Source organism: Spinacia oleracea, chromosome 6, assembly GCF_020520425.1.
Source record: "Spinacia oleracea cultivar Varoflay chromosome 6, BTI_SOV_V1, whole genome shotgun sequence".
Lineage (NCBI taxonomy): Eukaryota > Viridiplantae > Streptophyta > Magnoliopsida > Caryophyllales > Amaranthaceae > Spinacia > Spinacia oleracea.
The window spans coordinates 63,713,347-63,727,074 of record NC_079492.1 but is presented as its reverse complement, the minus strand read 5'-3'; the positions used below and the strand labels follow the sequence as shown (position 1 = coordinate 63,727,074).

The window sequence follows — 13,728 nt, the reverse complement described above, 5'->3', positions numbered from 1 at the left end:
TGGGGAACTTTTGTTTTTAAATTTCAACCAAACCCATCATCGTGGTGAATTTCGGAATGTCAAAAAATCAATATGCTAGTAAATAAGCTCGGTCAATATGTTTCTTAAATACAAAGTAAATAACGAATAGAAATTTTTAAAATATTTAGTAAATGAAATTGATAGGGAAAAGTTGATGTTCTAGTCGTTTAAGCTCGCAGACAACTTATCGTGGTCGTTTACAATATCGTTCAAATCTTATTCAAATTCGCATTCTAAAGTTCGAAAATTATGACTTAAATATTCTTTTATTACCTCTGTTATTTATAGAATTGCATCATTTCCCTTACTTGGAATTTACATCCACCATTCTCCTTTATCATATATTTTCACATGTTTTTTTCATGCATTCACACACCAATTAGTCATTTTACCCTTATACCCAAAAGTTGTTGTTACCCCATGTTTTCTCTCCCTCTCTCTCTTTTGTCTGTATTCACATTGTCACTCTTGATATTTACTCTATTTCTTTATCTTTGTATTAAACCCAAATAGTGCAATTATGAAATAAAACAATGGAAGTATATGATATGAATAATACAATTAAGACAATTATAACAAAATCACAAAATGTTAATGAAAACTAAAGGCCAAAACCCAAACCCCTAAAACCCTAAACCCTAACCCCTAAAACCCTAACCCCTAATTAAACTTGAACTTAACTGAACTTATTAAAACTGATTAAACGTTAATACTTGATTGATGTGAATTGAACTAGTTGGACCTATTCATACATGCTTGCAAAAGAGTAAACTATAGAGTTAGAGTAAACATGTTGACCTAGTTGAAATTTATTGAAACGTATTAACCTGGTATAACCTTATTTTAACTTTGTTTGAATTTATTACTGAATTCATTACTACAAACCTCCACTCGGGTCACAAGTTATGCTCTAATATAAGAGTTATCGTGCAATTTTTTTTGAAAATAACGCTTCCTAGCTCGTGCTGCATGCATAAGAGTTGTATATATAGCTTATAAAGTTATTAGCTTATAATATTGAAATTTTTTCATACTTACATTTATAAGTTCTACTTATTTCAATTGTTTATAATTAACTATTAACTAGTAACTAAGGGTGTGTTCGGCATCGATGCAGTTTTTTTTTTTTTTCCTAATACAGGAAAAAATCAAAACCACTTCGGTTGAGTTGTTGAAAAAAACAACTCTTGTATTGTTTTTATGAAAACTAAAACGGAAAAAGGCGAACCACAAAATGTGGTTTTAGATTTTACGTTATATAAATCCGAAATATCGTATCCATACGTTGGCAGAAGGAAAAACCCTTCTTATTCTAAACAAGACAAAACATAAAGAAAAAACAACGAAAAAACAAGAAAAAGGGTCGAAAATATAATAGTCTAATTTCCGGAGAAAATAGACTATTTTCGGCCTAAGCAGCAAAGAAAAAAGAAACCCTAAAAGATGAGAGAGAAGAGAGGAGAAGGGGAGAGAGAGAGAGAGAGAGAGAGAGAGAGAGAGAGAGAGAGAGGAGCTGCGATCACAGGAAAGGAAAGGATGAGTCAGTTTGGGAATTAGTTTTTTTTCTAATTAAAATGATGTTTATGTCCTTAATTTACTAGTATGATGCTCATGATGATCGAATGGTGCCGAAGATGATGATGATGATGATGATGATAAATGGATGATGGATTGATGAACACCATTCAGAAATGATAAATATAGCAAAGCAAAAGAGGAGGAAGAACAGGAATGAATTAGTTTTTTTTAAACAAAGGAATTGAATAGGAATTGCTTTTATTTTCTAATTTTTTGTTAAGGGGCTGATGTAGTTTTTAATCAGTTTTTATAAATTAAAAAATTAAACCAAAACCAGATTTGTGATTTTTAAAAACAAAAACAAAAAATAAAAATCAAAAAATGATACCAAACATGCCCTAAGTTTATTCATCTGACTTAAGGATTTACGTTTTGAGTTTCAAGGACGAAACTTGTTCGAGGGTGTTATAGTGTAATATCCCACACTTTGAGCAGCTTTTAACTTAATAATTAAGTATAAATATGGTCTTAATGTTTCTCTTAAAATTTTCTTTCTAAACAAATTTGAGATTATGGTTTCGAAGTTTTAAAAATTAGTGAGTGAATTTGAATATTTTATTATTAGTTTTGAAATTTAAATCTCGAGTTTTATCTCTTAGATAAATTTTTGAAATTTTTTTTTAATGATTATAGATTTTATTATCCTAAAATAATTTATTTAAATCCAAGCATTAGCTAAGAATTTAATATTTTTTAAAATAAAATTATGGGAAAATATTTTTATACTTATAAGTGAATTTTGTTTAAATAAACATTCTCTAAATTAATCGATTTCTTTACTCCGTATAATAAATTACATCAACATTTCGAAACCATTTTCCAGAAATTCATTTGGGGAGACCGCTCCTCTCACTCCTCCATCTATCTCCCCGATTCACACCTCCCTTCCCCTCTAATTCAATTTCGCTCTCCAGCTCTCCTCCGTGTCGCCGCCGGAACGGCTGTTTTCTCGCCTCCCCTTCTGGCTGGTCTTCGTTTATTCGGTTCTTGTTGCGCTATTGTTGTTGGTGATGCTTCGCTTTCTCTCTCTCGTTTTCGTTCCCAGTACAGCCGACGATGGTGGTCTCGAATTTTCGTCTTCAACAACCCACCACTGAATTAGGTAATCTCTTTAATCATGTTCATTGATTTGTTGAATTGAAAAAAAAACCTAATTTACAAACCCTAACTCAGTCGATTTTCTCTCTCCTATAATGGTGGCGCGTCGTCCTCCACCGCCGGCGTTTTTCTATTGCAGGTGATGATGCCTTGGTTGTTGATTGATGTTTCCATGCCTCCACAATCACATATCCGCTTCTTATTCTCCTCCTCGTCGGAGCAATCACTGTTGCTGTTGCAGTTGTTGTTGCTCGACAAGGTTCTTTTTTCGGTATATTTCTTGCTATTTTTGGAATTTTTAATTAGTACTCCATAGTATTTTGTGTCATAATAATTTGTTGTGTTGATTATGAAATGTGAATATAATATGCAACTTGAATTAAAAACTGTTAATTTAGTTAACTGGGTTTTGTGTATTATTATACTATAGTATACAAATCATCTGCATTTTGTGTTTTTATAATGTTGCTTTTTTTAGGGTTGACATTTTTTAGATCTTATTCTTTGTTTTTGTGTTTTACTATACTACTACTGTTGTTGAGTTTGCTTTGGTGTAATGTTAACTATCTCCTGATGTTGGATGTTATGGACTTATGGTGGTTTTATGAAGAAGATCTTGTTAATGTTAGGATTCGACATTCTTGTTAGTGTCCAGATACAATCACACAGTACATAATCCTGTTGAAACGTCGATGCCAACTAGCTTATATTTCTTTTTGTGGCTCCCTATGCAACAAAATACGGAGTAAAAACATAGTACAATGTTGTGGTATTTGCATTTCCTTTCATTTGCTTGGTAGGACGTGAATACATTGTTATTCAAGCTCTTTACTGTTTTCTGTGTGTATAGGCTACTCTACAAGTTGGGAGATACATTGTGACAATGATGAGCACGGGTGTTGTTCTACTTACTAGAGTTCAATTATCAGGTTAGCACCACATTTACGTACTATACATACATCTCCCTTCTCAATTTAGGAATATCACAGGCTGATTCCATAACATTTTTATGATGTAAAGGTGGTGAGATGAATGACTTGATCTGGTATAGTTGGCTTGGAGGGGTCATAATTGGGACTATGGTAGGGGAAACATGGTTATGGATGATCATAGCCGAGGTGGTCCAAGGAATGTTGTAATAACTGGGAGGTACTACGCCTTGTGCTGATAGTTATTTTCTCTTTATGCTTGACATGTACTTCTCATTTTCTTACGAGAGTCATGAAGATGAATATCTTTCTTTCTGCTTGATGTGAGAGTAATATGGAACAGTATACTTCTTGGATACGAGAGCTTTTTTTTTCCGTGCAAGATTGGTCGTGAATACATTGTTATTCAGGCTCTTTACTGTTTTATGTGTGTATAGGCTGCTCAACAAGTTGGGAGATACATTGTGACAATGATGAGCACGGGTGTTGTTCTACTTACTGGATTGCAATTGCCACTGTACATGCTTCCATTATGTCTGAAAAAGTTTCTGGTGCACGGACAAGAGATCTATGTTGCTCAGTTTAGGTGACATCATTTGAAAAAAAAAGTATGTTGTCCTGCTGTATTGCTTCTGTATTGCTTCTCACCCTATTTTTTGAAATCGCTTGTCTAAATAGTACTCTTTATATATATGACCTTCAGAATAAGAGTTGCTGCTATATTGTGTTACACACTGATAATGTGTTGTCTCGCTTCTTCGCTGCTGCTGTCTCACTGCTACACTGCTGTTGTCTCGCTGCGACACTGCTGTTGTCTTGCTGCTACACTGCTGCTGTCTCGCTACCAATCTAGCGAAATTTAACCATGCACGAAAGCTATCAGAAGTTGTAGAAATATCCGAATATACCAATCAGGCATCTTCCAAGACATGTTATTTTTGCGATTTTTGTTAGTTTTGGGCTTGCGGGTTGTTGCAAGCCCTAAAGTGTTTTTTTGGTTGAGATTGAACAACAATTGTTTCTCATTTGGTTAATAATATTACTTGTAGTTGATAAATTTTCGATTCCTATGAAATTTGGTGTTTACTTTTGTTATCTTATCATGGTTATTTCTTATAGGTGGTCGTGGTTGCAAATGTGAATATGCTAGCAATTTTCGGGGCCTTTAAACACTTTTCATGATGATATCAAATGACATTTAAGTATCATTATTTTTAAAATAAGATACTGTCTTTAATCATATATAGTCATAATTAAATGGTTGCCCCTAAATATACGTCGTTTTGGAAACAACCTTTTATACCGCCCCTAATTATATTTCGAGGCAAAACCATATGGTTGCCCCCGACTTTTTATTTTGCCTCTAACTATATTTTGAGGAAAAATTATATGGATGCCCCTAAATGTATAGTGTCTTTAGAATCAACTTTTAATATTGCCTCTAAAAATATTTTGATACAAGATTATAGGTTAGCCTCTAATTATATTTTGGGACAAGAATATACGGATGCCTCTAATTATATTTCTAGGCACTAATATGTGGTTGCCTCTAATTATATTTTGAGGCAAAGATATATGGTTGGCTCTAATTATATTTTGAAGCAAGTATAAATGGATGCCTCTAATTATAATTTTAGGCAACAATATGGGGTTGCCTCTAATTACATTTTGAGGCAAGGATATATGGTTGCCTCTAAATGTATGAGCTTTTAAAGGCAACACGTTGTGTTGCCTCAAAAAGGGGCTTTTAGAGGCAACCACTAATTAGCGACGGACTTATTAGAGGCATCCACTTTTTTGCTTCAAAACCCATTAGAGGCTAAATCCCCCTATCTTTAGAGGCAATTATGACTTGCCCCTATATCCGATTTTTCTAGTAGTGTATGCAGCGATTGCTAACATTATCCGAATAGACTTTAGCATTGCAACTGGGGAAAATGTTTCATCGTAATCCACACCGTGGACTTGCCTGTAACCTTTTGCAACCAATCTAGCTTTGAAAACTTCTAGTTTCCCATCCTTGTCCTTTTTCAGTTTGAAAACCCATTTGCTTCCTATGGCTTGGTAGCCATCTAGCAAATCGACCAAATCCCAAACTTGGTTTTCAGACATGGAGTCTAATTCAGATTGCATGGCATCTTTCCATTGCTTGGAGCTAGGGCTCGTCATAGCTTGTTTGTAAGTCGCAGATTCATAACTTTCAAGTAATAGAACTTCATAGCTCTCGTTCGTCAAAATACCTAAGTACCTTTCCGGTTGAGACCTATATCTCTGCGATCTACGCGGGGTTACATTTCTAGATGGTCTTTGATTCTCACCAGATTCTTCTAAAGATCTCTGAGTTTCAACCTGAATGTCATCTTGAGCATTCTCTAGACTTTGTTGTTCGACTCGAATTTCTTCGAGGTCTACTTTTCTCCCACTTGTCATTTTGGAAATGTGATCTCTTTCCAAAAAGATACCATCTCGAGCAACAAACACCTTGTTCTCAGATGTATTGTAGAAGTAATACCCCTTTGTTTCCTTTGGGTAGCTGATCGAGGAGAAAACTAGGTCGTTACTAGTCTCTCCTAATCAAACAAATTACCTAAACTAACCACTAAACACGAGTAAAGCGGTAAGCAAGGGTCGGAATCCACAAGGACTAAGGTGCGCTAATTTATGCTAATCGAACAACAAGCTAGGTCGAAACGGGGTTTTGGAAATTCACGAATCGAATAAAACTAATAAAACTAAACTAGGAAATCAAAAGTAAACAAGATTAGGGAATGGGTCAAACAACAACAAAGCATGGATTGAACATAAAAGAGCTAAAAACCGGGAAGATTCACAAGCACTACATGAATAGGCGTTGAATTCACAAATAGCTCTAACTATCTCCCGACGTGCGAGCAATTTCCCTAAGCATCAAGGATGAACTCTCGTTCTACCCTATCATACCCGGAGTAAATCAAAATCTCAATTCAACAACATAGCCAAGCTTAGGTCTTTAATCCCTTTCCAACCAAACTAGACTACTCCAAACAATCATGGAACACTTAATTGATCAAGTTAAATGCAACATGTATTGGAAATGTCTAAACATGTAATTGTTTAATCATGAAAATCCCTAATTTCTAATCACAAACACCCAAACCAATCAATGTTGAGTTTTCACCAAACCCTAATCAATAAACTACTCCATCAACATAAAAATATGAAATTTATAGAAATTCACAACTAAAAACATGATTCTAAACAATAAGAACAACTAATCTAAACATGAATCATTAAACTAAACAAAAACAATTTAACTAATTAAAACAATAAATGAAAACAATAAATAAGGAGAGAGTAAGAAATTGCTCATTGATTGGTTGATCCTTCCATACAAGTTGTCACCCTTGAATTTCAAAAGCCCCAATTTTTCCATTGATTTTCCTCACTTTGTCTCTCTAAAAACTAAGCTAAACTAAAACCCTAGAAAAATTAGAAAACTAAACTAATTATTTTCCCTCCCCCTTTGAAATTGGGTATTTAGCTATTTATACCCCTTCAAAATAAACTAAAGAAAAAAAAAGAGTAAAAAAAAGAGAGGAGGAATTAAAGAGAAAAGAAAAAGAGAAAACTAAAAGTAAACTAAATAAAGAAGGAAAAGAAAAAGAAAAAAATAAAATAAACAAAAAAATAAAATGAAATCAAAATCCCCACAAAAATCAATGAAACCATCAGACCCCCTTTTTTACATTTCGTACTCCTCTTTTTCCCTTTCTTCGACGCGGTTCCTTCTTATCCCCTCATCTTCGACCTTCGCAGCTCTTCATCTTCCCAGCTCCACCATCATCACCGTCCATCCTCAACCATCATCAACGATCATCATTATCATCAAATTCAATCCGACGGCCGAAATTCGCTGCTAACCTTAACCAATCACAGCCGTCCAATTTCATTAATTCCGTACAAGAATTCAGCGCTAAAACGTTCGGTCGGACTCAATGGAGGTTCGGTCGGACTTCATTCTGGTTTGGGCGAACTCAATGGAGGTTTGGAAGGACCCGGCCTTGTCAGGAACTCTAAATTTTTAGTTCGGTCGAACTCCGTTACGGGTTCGGTCGAACCTGTTTACTCTGTTTTTGCTCTGTTTTTTGCTGCGATCTTTTATATTGTTGTTGTTGTTGCTTGCTGTTGTTGTTGTTGCGAGGATGGTGGCAGTGTGGTGGGCTGAGATGATGACGGTGTTGGTGGAGGGTGGCAGCAGGGGTTGGACTGGTGTTGCGAGGGAGGTGCGTTGCTGGAGTTGTTGGTGTAGGAGTGAGGTGGCAGGAGAGAGTAGTTGGAAGATGAAGGTGGTTGTAGGCCGGAGCAGGGGAGGGAGGATTGGTGTTGGTATGTTGATGCAACAGGCCTGTGATGTGGTGTAGGATTGGATATAGGGTGGTGTAGGTTAAGTTGTTTTCTCGACCATATTGTACAATTTCTTAGGCCCTTTCAATTGGTGCTCCAAAACCCGAGCACGTGCACCTACACAAAATAAAAAAGGAAAATAGGAGAGAAACAAGAATAGAAAAATAAGTAAATAAAATAATTAATAATAATAATGACTAAATATAAAGAAAAGGAAATGGAAATGGAAATAGAAATAGAAATAAAAATGGAAAATTCATAACGAAAACTAAATAATTAAACTATAAAAATTATTGAAACAAAGAAAAAGAAATAAGTTGAAAATAAGACCTAAAAACTAATAAAAATAGCCAATTATACTAAACTAAGCTATAAATAATTAAAACGGGAAATTAAGGAAAATAAAGATTAAAAACACAAAAAATATAATAAAACCGACTCAATTAATGCCTAAATTACTACCCTATGAGTGACATAAATGTCACTCATCAAATGCCCCCAAACTTGAGCTTTTGCTCGTCCATGAGCAAAACAATGAAACACAAAGGGAAATAGGATAGAAAATTTGAGCAAAACGAGTTATTAAGAAGCTAATCAACCTAGAAAATAGAAATTGAGAAAGAATATACACTAACTCACTATCGTAGGAATTACGGTTGCATTTAAGCACATGCAACAAGCTCTTTAAACCCCTAAATCGCTCTAGAGGGCGAGTGAGATCTCGCAAGGATTTCCCACAAGATTAACCCATAACTCTTATTAAGCACAATTGAGACATTTCGCCCAAAGTCATCTCATCAAGCATGGTTCACCCTATATCCAATCAACCAATAGCATTCCGAAATGCCTAAGTATTCAGTGTTTTTCCATTTCCGACAGCGCTATATTCATCAATGGATACACTATGAGGTTGCATTGGTCTTTGCTATCTTCTCCAAGTAATTCGACTGCATTGCGAACCACTGCTAGCAGATAGCTGAAGTAATGCTGCCTAAAAGTGATAACAAAATGTAGAAATATTAAAACAGTTCGGACATTCACCAATTCACCATAGAATTATCAAAAACATAAATATGACATAATGCTAGCTAGTAAACAAAGTATAAATTCGAATAGGCGGTAAATTCCGTTTAAATACCAGATACAGAATAATAATCAATTAACGGTTTCAGCAAATTGAGTTAAACCAAATCTGACACAAGAAATGCCCAAAATCAGAAGAACCCCCCCCCCCCCCCCCCTAAAAAGAACATACATCAATCAACTGAAATTCACCAGCCTAATTTACTTCTTAAAGTCAAGAAAAACATTAAACACTGATACAAATGGTCATTTGATCCCTGCGGAATTGCCAAAACTTCAATTCCAACTGTAATCAAAATCAAAATGCCAGAAAAAACAGACAGCAATCTTCTGCACTAATTTATTGGAAAAAGTCGGGGGAGGGGGGGGGGGGGGTGGGGAACCCGCAAGTCCGGTATCATAAGAGAAGAACGATAAACAATAAACAAATTAAAAATTTAACAGATCAACAAATCTCCGAAAAATAGAATCAAATAGAATTAGATAATTATAAAAGAAGAACAAAGAACAAATTACCCAAAAAAAATTAGAATTAGATAATTATAAAAGAAGAACAAATACCAATAAATTGACCAAATGAGTAGAGGTTTCACATATCTAAGCGATGAGAGATATAGAATTAGATTAGGGGATAAAGAAATTGAAGGTATTATGGAGAGTGAAAGAAGGAGAAAAATGTGGTGGTCTGGTAGAAGGAGGCGAATGATGGAGGAGAGAAGAGAAAGGGGCGGATGAGAGGTAGGTTGAAAGAGAAGGTGAAATTTGGGGGAAATGGGTAAAAGAAGGGAAGCACGTGCATGTAGACACCTACTTTTATCCCCATTCCCGAAAAGGAAGGTTCGATGATGAGAACATAAATCTCCACTTGGCAACGCATCTCCTATAAAAATAACGAATCTCAATCACCCTTTTCATTTCAGCCAAACCTGCTATTTATAGAAACCTGCTAAAAATAGTAACTGCCATAATGGGTAGTTGTTAAAAGTGGCAAGACATAAAAGATAGAAATCTGTAAGAACTAGGTGTTGCACTCCAACATAAGTCCTAAAAGAGATAGAATTGGCAAAAGGAATTCTATTCCTGCTATAATTCAAAAATAAGAGTTACGTATTAATTAAATTCCTAACGAACCTAGAGTTCGTAACAGGCCCAGACGCATTCCGTCATAAGTTGATACGCACTAAGAAACTCGGATAAGTCTCAAAAGCTCCGTGATTAAGAGTCCAAATCTGACAAAAAGCTCGGCTCAGATCCTATTTTCAACGCCTGGGTCTGGGAGCCGAAATCTTCGGCGCCCAGCCCTGGGCGCTGAAAATACCTGGGGCCGTGTCGTCTCCGAATTCTTTTTGGATTCGTATCCTAAAGATCTATCTTTCCACGAACTCTTTCCCTATAAATACAGCCTCAAAATCGACGTGAACACACACACAATTCATAATCTGGGTATTGACTCCAACCCTAAGCCTAAGCCTCACGCTGCGAAATTGATCCCGCGTTCTGTCGCAATCGACCCAAAAGTCGAACAGAACGTATCCTGTCCCTTGTAGCTGATGAATTAAGCCTAAATACTGGAACATTGCTTGGAAACCCGAGATTCGTTAAATAAAAGGAGAAACAGCAAAGCCAAGTGGTTAGTTTTCTGAGAACCACAACGCACCTCTCAAGGGTGCGTTGTAATGTGTCCCTCATATGATTTAATCGCTTTTATCACCCTTTTATAAAATTGTCAAACTATTAATTTGATTGATCTATCACGCCTAATAAGATAATACCTTGGACAATTGAATTATCATGCTAGGTACCTTAAATCAATCTAAATAAGATAATCACGATCGATCTAGTATTATGTGTTGCATATTGCTAAAATCAATTCAGAGTAGTTTAATAGTTAACGCATGTCCCTTCAGTTATTTATGCTGAGCTAGTAAGGATAACCTGCCTCTAGAGTTATCGATGAGCACTCGTCTCGGTAGTTACAGTCCCCCGAACTCTCAATCTTTGCCCTGCGGGTGTACGTTGAGCGATCCCCACACCAGGGATCACAAGGGAACCTATGGCCGTCGTGGTCGAACATAATTTCACTCCCTTTATGTCACGATAACCGGGTTTTGTCAGTTTTTCTCATTGTCGTTAAAAACTGAATGACGACTCCTATATTACTAGTCGATTTGGTGTGAACTCACAGGAAATCTAACTACACTTGATCTGACAACGTCACGCCTACGAGGGACGAGGTCATGCATTAGCCTCGTGCTTTTTCGACCCCCTCACAATGCAAAAGAAGGAAAGAAGGGAAGCATGTGAAGCACTGTTCTTAAGAACAGTACTTCAATCTCATGCATTTTAAAAGTTTGGGATACAGCGCATAACATATTTCACATGGTGGACCAAAAATATCAGGGGAGCACTGAACAAGAGAATATAGGGTTGGAAATGGGGGGAAATCATCTCTCTAGTTGCATATCCATGGTACCTATTGTTGTAAGCTGCCTTCTGTATAAGGTTGTCCATTGTTGTTAATAGCAGCTTTTGTAAGTGATTAGGATTTGATACATTTTATCTGTCGTCAAACCACCTAGACCATCGAATGTCTTCGCCTAGAGACTCTAGAACAATGATTGGGCGGTTTGTATACCTTAGAGATCATTCCAGGCATCAACACATCATTTCAAGAATCATAGGGAAGCCAATGAGAAATATATTCTGGTTACAACTAATCATCATCTTCTATACTCTCATAACAAGTACAACCATCCAATTACTTAAGTTCTCCGGTCTCGAAATCCTTGATTGGTTATTTTACTCTAAACTCAATTTGTACAGCAATTAAGCAACAAACCAATAACAAAAAAATAGACAATAAAAAACATATTAGTAGAGCATTTACTTTCAATTCATGAATTTAGAGCATTTACTTTCAATTCCTGAATTTAGAATTCTTGAAATTCAATTCGTGGCTTCCAATCCCAAATTATAAATTTGGCAAAAACTAAGAATTCTAAATGTATCATATCAAATTGAGTAAGCAGGACATTGATGATGGACATGAAAATTAATGTGAAACTCTTAGGGTTAGCATTCTCCCAAAAATTCGCAGCTTAGCTAAAACATCTACAACCCTAACAATGTACTAATCAACGACTTCACCCAACATCAACCCACCACTTCCGTGGGAACACCAGATCTTCCTACCAAAATCCCAAAAAAAATCGAAATGAAGAGCTTTTGGGGGTTTTTATTTGTATGCGCAACTTCGACATAAATTCTTCAAATCGAACAAAAAAATAAAAATAAATATGAGATTGAAGGAGAGAATACCTTCAATATTTTCAGATTTATGAAGTGATGCTTCGTTTCTTCGTCATAATCAAGCTCCCAGAAACTCCGATGAATCAGTAATTAATTGCAGAATAAGGTCATATTCACCTATATACAATACCAGACGAATTATTTAGTGAAGAGAGATCGAAATGGAGTAGCGACAAGGAAGGGTCACAGGGACGAAGAAATAGATGAAGAGTACAACAATGGAGGAGAGAGAAGGAAATGAGTAGTACTGAGTAAAAAATAACGTAAGAAAAGAGAGAGAAGGATCAGGTAACCAATAGAAAGGAGAGAAAGGGAGAAAAAGTTTTTAAAAAAAATTGGCACGCGTTTCGCACGTGAAGTACTGTGCTTAAGAACAGTACTCCAATTGCACAGTACTCCAATTGCGTGCATTTAAAAGGTTCGGGATTTCGTACTCCCCTTTTCCTTTTCTTCGACGCTGTTGCTTTTTATCCCCTCATCTTCGACCTTCGCAGCTCTTCATCTTCCCAACTCCACCATCATCACCGTCCATCCTCAACCATCATCAACGATCATTATTATCATCAAATTCAATCCGACGGCCGAAATTCGCTGCTAACCTTAACCAATCACAGCCGTCCAATTTCATTAATTCCGTACAAGAATTCAGCGCTCAAATGTTCGGTCGGACTCAATGGAGGTTCGGTCGGACTTCGTTCTGGTTTGGGCGAAATCAATGGAGGTTCGGAAGGACCCGGCCTTGTCAGGAACTCTAAATTTTTGGTTCGGTCGAACTCCGTTATGGGTTCGGTCGAACCTGTTTACTATGTTTTTGCTCTGTTCTTTGCTGCGATTTTTGATATTGTTGTTGTTGTTGCTTGCTGTTGTTGTTGTTGCGAGGATGGTGGCAGTGTGGTGGGCTGAGATGATGATGATGGTTGTTTATGCCAAAATTCGTATTGGGGCGACTTTCGGCTAGGATCGACACTAACTAAGCAAAGAATCAACGACACAAATAAAGAGACACGACACAGAGGAGTGTTGACGCGGAAAACCCAGGAATAAGGTAAAAAACCGCGGATAGCTATGAGGCTATCAATCCACTAAGTGTTCTATATGATTGTTTATGCTCTTCTTTCTGAGAATTGATATTAAAAATCTAAAGTACAATAATGAATGCTGAAACAGTTGATAGCTTAAGAGTTTGAATGCTTGAGTGAACGTCCTTTGCTTGTCATCATCTTCGTCCTTTTATAGGATATTCTCAACGGTCTAATCGGTTGAGAAAATCCCACAAAGATAGGAGTATCTTTGTCACACGTCTCTTCAGTCTTCAACCGCTTCCGCG

At 36.3% G+C, this 13,728-nt stretch overlaps 2 long non-coding RNA genes across 3 annotated transcripts; one reads left to right on the top strand and one right to left on the bottom strand.

The window, feature by feature from the left end:
• The first annotated feature begins 2,403 nt into the window (after nt 1-2,403).
• Nucleotides 2,404-4,726, top strand: LOC130463611 (uncharacterized). Its single transcript, XR_008923821.1, has 6 exons — nt 2,404-2,701; nt 2,837-2,968; nt 3,548-3,626; nt 3,718-3,846; nt 4,064-4,234; nt 4,330-4,726. It is a non-coding gene; the product is annotated as an uncharacterized lncRNA (long non-coding RNA).
• A 2,223-nt stretch (nt 4,727-6,949) lies between these two features.
• LOC110793776 (uncharacterized) lies at nt 6,950-13,331 on the bottom strand. 2 transcript variants are annotated; one of them, XR_008922524.1, is made up of 3 exons: nt 12,411-12,826; nt 8,649-9,000; nt 6,950-8,126 (listed from the first exon to the last, which is right to left on the bottom strand). It is a non-coding gene; the product is annotated as an uncharacterized lncRNA (long non-coding RNA). The 2 variants fall into 2 exon arrangements; XR_002534802.2 differs by lacking the exon at nt 8,649-9,000 and having other exon boundaries at nt 12,411-13,331.
• Nucleotides 13,332-13,728: the final 397 nt, after the last annotated feature.